Here is a 6,140-nt window from a genome sequence, read left to right as displayed (position 1 = left end):
AAGTTACAGTGTTAGCCATGGTTGACAGGGGAAATTATGTAAATTCAGCAACAATACATCACTGTCATCAAAACTATATTTACCATGTTTAATTGCTCACTGTAAGAATATACAATAACTAGACTTAACAGGACAAGAGTTAACAGGCATGCAAGCAGCTCTGTGAGGCTGTACTTGTACATCGTGATGCCCTTAAGCTAAAAATTTGCATGGCAACATGCTTGCAGTGACAGTGGATACAGGCTGATGTTACGCAGGTATAATGCTTACCATGTTCACCATCTTAGTTTGGCACATGAACATACTAACATTTTATAATTAAAGTCCACCTGAGGCTGACAGTACTGTCATTGTTTGCAGATGTTTAGTCATAAACTGGGCAGATGAGAATATTAACCAGATGATGGTGTGAGATGAAAAGTCAAGGGATCACCAAAGTCATTACATTTCATCCTTAGGGAGGCTTGAATGTGTTTATCAAATTCCATGACAATAGTTTACAAGACATATCACTAAAAACCAAAAATGTAGGCAAGTAAACAACATTGTCTAGGACCTGTGGATATCTTTACAAAATTTGATTCTAGTCCACTAATTCAAACTTAGATATTACACTGGATGAGTGAAACACTTAAAGTCAAATTCAAGTCAAATGTTATTTATATGGCCCCAAATCACAACAGAAGTTATCTGAAGGCACATTTCAAATGTAGGAGGTCTAGACCTTCTCTATAAAGTATAAGAAACAGACCCAACAATTCCCACAAAGAGCAAGCACTTGGCGACAGTGGCAAGGAAAAACTTCCTTTAAGAGGCAGAAACCTCAGGCAGAACTGGGCTCAGGGTGGACGGCCATCTGCCTCGACTGGTTGGGTTTGAGAGACTGAGAGAGAGAGAGAGAGAGAGAGAGAGAGAGAGAGAGAGAGAGAGAGACAGAGAATGCTGCACTAATAGTAATAACAGTTATGAGCAGTAACAGCAGCGACAATAATGTTAATGTTAACAATAAGACTGCTACTGATATAAGAATAGTATTAATAATAGTCAATAACAGTAACAATTAGTATTATTCATATTAATAAATTGAGCAGCAGGTGTTGAGCAGGATCATGGATGCAGTTGCAATTGGAGATTCAGGCTTTGCAGCTCTGGGCAGAAGGACCTGTAGAGAACAACAGGAGGAGAGAAAGAAAGAGAGGGGAGGGGGTGGGGGTGGGTGGTGGGTCACAGAGAGATGGAGACCTGCTGATGGAATGAGAGGAAAAGCCTGGATATCACCAAAGTAACATTCATCCTGTGGCGATCATGAATGTCGATCAAATTTAATGGGCAACCATCCGATGGTGGTGGACCAAATCATCACTGCCATGCCGCTGCCAACTGCACTGGTCAAAACGGTTTTTACTGACACCATGGACAATGTGAGAGAAAAAATAATTTAGTGTGTGATCCAGACAAATACATAGAGAGATGTACAGAACATAAAAGATGTTAAGATACTTAAGTAACCATAAAAATGAGGCATACTATCTCCAGGGTCAGACAGGACTGTATCACGTACAAAAAAGCTAAAAACCACGTGTGATCCTCCCAGCACTGTTGGGCGGTACTACTACTTTCATCGATACTGCTTATCAATCCAGTACTTTAATGGTACTCTTATCAGTACTTTTTGTTAACGTGTTGATGAAAAAAAAAATCAAAAACACAATTAATTTTTATTTAATGTTTTATTTTAATCATGTACTCAGTTAACGTTCTTGAGTAGCAAACTTCAACAGCTTTGTTTTTAACAAATCACTATAGACTGGTTTTGTAATGATGGAAGTACAGTATAAAACAAATGTAATGCACAGTGATTTACAACAGGACTTTTTCTTTGACAGTATTTTTAGTAGTAGTATTTACTGTGCGGTAGTTTGCCAGGAGCCCCCACATCATTAAATCCACCCCTCCCTGCCAGCTCTGAGTGATCTGAACCCGTAACTGAATTTCTGAAGGACAGTTCAGCTGATGCTCTGTTAATTTCAGATTGAACACACCCATAGCGATCAGCGGTGTAATGGCTACTTTTCATCATTAACCCATGTTTGTATAGTTTAGTTAACTCTGTGTGTGGGTTCCCGACTGCTAGCATACAAAACACACCTGGCACAGTTACGAGCTAGACAGTCGAAAACTGCCTGTGTGTGACAGACTTTTACTAGATGTTTCGAGAGATCGCTCATGTTTCCGCCCTTTCATGCAAAACGCTTGACCACACCTCTGAATGTTTAGTTCCCTCTGCTATTGCCACTAAGAGCAGGGTCTCTGTGTTTGTGTGTGTGCTGGCGGGGGCTCCAGATCCAATGAACTTCGGCTTTGGAAACAGTGAAAATGCTTCACAGATGTATGACCTAATCAGAGACGGATTTGGTGAAGCGAACTTTTATGTCGCAATAACAAATAGGAAATCTATTTTCCTAATTTCTCAAGTACAGAGAGCAGAACTGATAACTTTGGAGCTTATCTATACTGTGGTCTTTAAACAATTTAGCCCCGGGGCCCATTTAATACCAGGTTTCAGTACCCATCCCTAAATGTTAGAGTACTGTACTGCTACGGCCTCACTTGCTCCCTCAGCGGAGAATTGGCTTTTGAAGCAAAACCAATTATATGCAAGTTAACATTTAATTTCACCTGGTGAACTCTTCCAACTTTTTGAGCAAGCGCTGCATTTTGATTTAAAAGAAGTTAACACTTAACCTGGTTGCCAGTTTGATAACTGCTAGTGGTCGCCATCTTGTTTCTCTGACAGGTGATGATGTTAAGTGAAAATCTGACAGCATAAGACATTACTATTCAGATGTAATGGAGGTCTTTCCACAAAGCAGCAAGGACAGTCGCATTCAGCAGTGCAGAATAAAAATCGGTTGAATTTTGAATCTGCATACTCCCCCGACTGCACTGACTGGTTGGTTTTACTTGCAGACTGATTTATTGTGATCTCAGTGAAAGATTTGTTGCCAGTTAAATGCACCATAAAACCCCTTTTTGTTCTTACAGATGGGTCACAGTTCTTCACAGGAAATCTCTAAAGGATTGTTTCCCTTCCTCCCTTTGAGATCCAGTCTATACCAAATTTAACAAGCCCCGTTCTTTTGAGCCCAACTTTTAATTAGAAGAGAGGGTCAGCCTGGCTGTCGAGAGTAACTCCCTATGATAAGCTTTCCACCAAGTCTGTATCATTATCCCGTGTAAAGTCCCTACCTTCCTCGGCTGGAGTGCTGCCAATAGAAATAGAGCTTCACTGCGGTTTCTGGGCATCTGTACTCTTCAGACTTGTGCTGTTTAGAGGCAGAGCGAGTCTCTGGAGACATGTGATGTTTGCCCACAATGCAGATTCCATTTGTTACATTTTTATGGGTTTTGTTTGTGCGGCGCCTTTAAAATGGACACACTCCGAGTGAGTTTATGTATGAATGTGTTAAAGAACGGTGGCTGAGACTGGGAGAGCAGAGAGGGATTTAGATGAAAGAGGCAGAGAGAGGTGTCCTAGTCATCACCTTTGCAGCATGGTGCATATTTCCAGCTCATGCTGTCTATTAATTTAATGTTACCTGTATTTGAGAAGCTCTATAAATATGCAGAACAGCCAGATGATAAAATTCCTATCTCAGGAATTGCAAGGTAAGAGGAACGATTGAGTGGACCTGAGATGAAGACAAATCCTGACGGCTTTCCTAATTGACCACAGGAGAACGGCTGGGAATCACCTCCAGGGCTTTAGCTCCATGCCAGAGGGAGAGAAACAGGGCTCTTAGCTTAACAGTGTTAGCGTTATAGCAGATGACACGGACTAGCTTAATACCAGCATGACATACTCATCCATCCTCTTAGGTTGTCTGCAGTCTTTAAGATAGGCCATGTTTCATTCAAATGCTCTCTCTTTTCATATTCAGTGTATAACAGCCTCTGTAATGACCCTGTGCCGTTCGAGACTGCAGAACAGCACTTAAATGAATACGCAGCGTTCACTTCAAGATGTTTCCCGTTCCATAAAAAGGAACATAACCATTACACGTTTTCCTTCTCAGAAAGAATATTTCTTATAATAGTGCTGCTCTACCTCCTTCTCTGAAAATACTTGTGTGAAAAGTCTCACCCTCTCAGACTCTGACCAAAGCTCTTGCATAAATAAACTCAGTGAAGTTCAATTTTAACCTCTTTTTTCCCCAGAAAATGATGTTTTATTCATGAACTTTTCCAAAATAAAGAGGCATACCACCTTTTTGTACTCTGGAAGATTCTTCTCAAGGCTGTGTATTAGCTTTCTTTGGTCGTTTATGTATAAATTAATTAACACTGACGCTAATTTCAGCAGCATTGCAGCGAATCCTCCTAAGGCGGGCGCCTCTCTTTCCATCTAGTCAGCGGAAAGCACATCACACAGTTGCTTCTCAGACTCGGCTTCACAGCACAGAAGCCACAAATGCGGTACAATAACTTCAGGAAATAAAGCCCACATGTTCAAATCAAGTGGGACTAGCGTGAAAATGAATCTTTCGCTCTCTCTGAATGTCTCAAACCCTCAGCAGTCATGATACTTCTCGTGTCGTCCATGCTCCTTTTCTCATCAGCCCTCTGAGGACAGCCTCTGCATGCCACTCAGCGTTTGCTGTGGGGATTAATACGAAACCTAAAATGGTGATTGCAGTAGGGAATTATTACAAAGGCTGCTCCATAAGCTTCCTATTACAAAGTGCAGGTATACTAATCTCCCGACGTATACTGTGCCATGAGGCACAGTGATCTCTGCTTTGAATTGGCCTGTGTGAGTCACCATGGTACTCGTGAAACTGGATTACATTCAAGAGGGTTGTGTAACCTCCCTGCAAGCACTATATGAAGACATATAAGGCATATATGTTGAGTGCATATAGAGGTCTATTATGTAGCTGCTGATGTTCATTAGAAATTACTTTTATATGATGTTATGGCTTCAAGTTTAAACTCGTGAACATAGTTACTGCTACAAAAGATTGCTGTAGAACTCATCAAGTGCATGTCTTCTTTTGAATCTTAATTATTCACTCAGTCCTCAGCTCATTTCTTTGGTCACAACACTGTTAATGAAACAGCATAATGCAGGAATTTCCAGTTAATAAAGCACAATGCAAGCTTGAGAAGTCCCTATTTCAGTTTGCTGAAAACGGAGAGGGCACAGTGTAACCCAGAAAACTGCTTAGTCTTTTTCTGCCTATTAAGAATGTGCTGCACTTTTGTTTTTTATTGTACCCAGCTTCATGCAGAGGAAATGCATAACAGCGACAGCAACAAAGAAAGCGTCCATTAAAAATTGAATTCATGAACCTTTAATTCAGTGTTTCCCTCAAATGCAAATTAAATGTCGTCTATAAAGGGCAGATATACTGTAGCAGATAACACTGTGGAAGCTTTTCTAGTGCAGCTTATGTAGGTAGAGCAACACTTTGCTACTGACAATCAAATATTTCTTCCATCACTCCACCTTCTGCGGTCAGAACCTCCCGCAGCAGCTAGAAACGATCATTGTAAAGAGAAGTAGTGGTGCACTTTACACGTACTTGAGGCATACAGTAGAAACGCTTTTCTCTCTGAGCAATTTAGTCGAAAGTCTTCACTCACTTCTTCTCTGCTGATGACTAAAGTTGATTTGCAAATGAAGGTCTTTTAGTCCGTTCAGTGTAACATGTCTGACTAATTGCTCATCACTACTTGTTGCGGTGAAGGTCCTCGTCTAGAGGGAGAGGCTAATTCAGCTCACCTTCTCTGATAAAAATAAAAGTCTATTGCCTGGCAGAGCCTGAAGCGACAGCTTCATGGATTTTAATGGTAAACAAGGACTCCTCCGGTATATTAAGGCAATGCAGTGAACAGGGAGATTGAATCTCAGTTGAATTGTTGCCAGCAAATTTGTTGCCATTTTACATCCCCTTAGTTAAAGTACACAAACTTTTTACAGTCATCTAATTTTTTAGCATTACATATGCACGTTTGCTTGATATGACAGATTGTTCATTATTAAATATGATTTTGTCACATTTTGCTTATGGATTTAAGAATCAAAAGACAGGCCTTTCAAAGTAGTTAAAAACTATCATTATTCCTTGTTTTCATCC

The sequence above is a fragment of the Trachinotus anak genome, unplaced genomic scaffold (assembly GCF_046630095.1).
Source record: "Trachinotus anak isolate AG129_WGS33_773 ecotype Australia unplaced genomic scaffold, CSIRO_AGI_Tana_v1 ptg000007l, whole genome shotgun sequence".
NCBI classification, from domain to species: domain Eukaryota; kingdom Metazoa; phylum Chordata; class Actinopteri; order Carangiformes; family Carangidae; genus Trachinotus; species Trachinotus anak.
Note: the sequence above shows the minus strand (reverse complement) of the source record.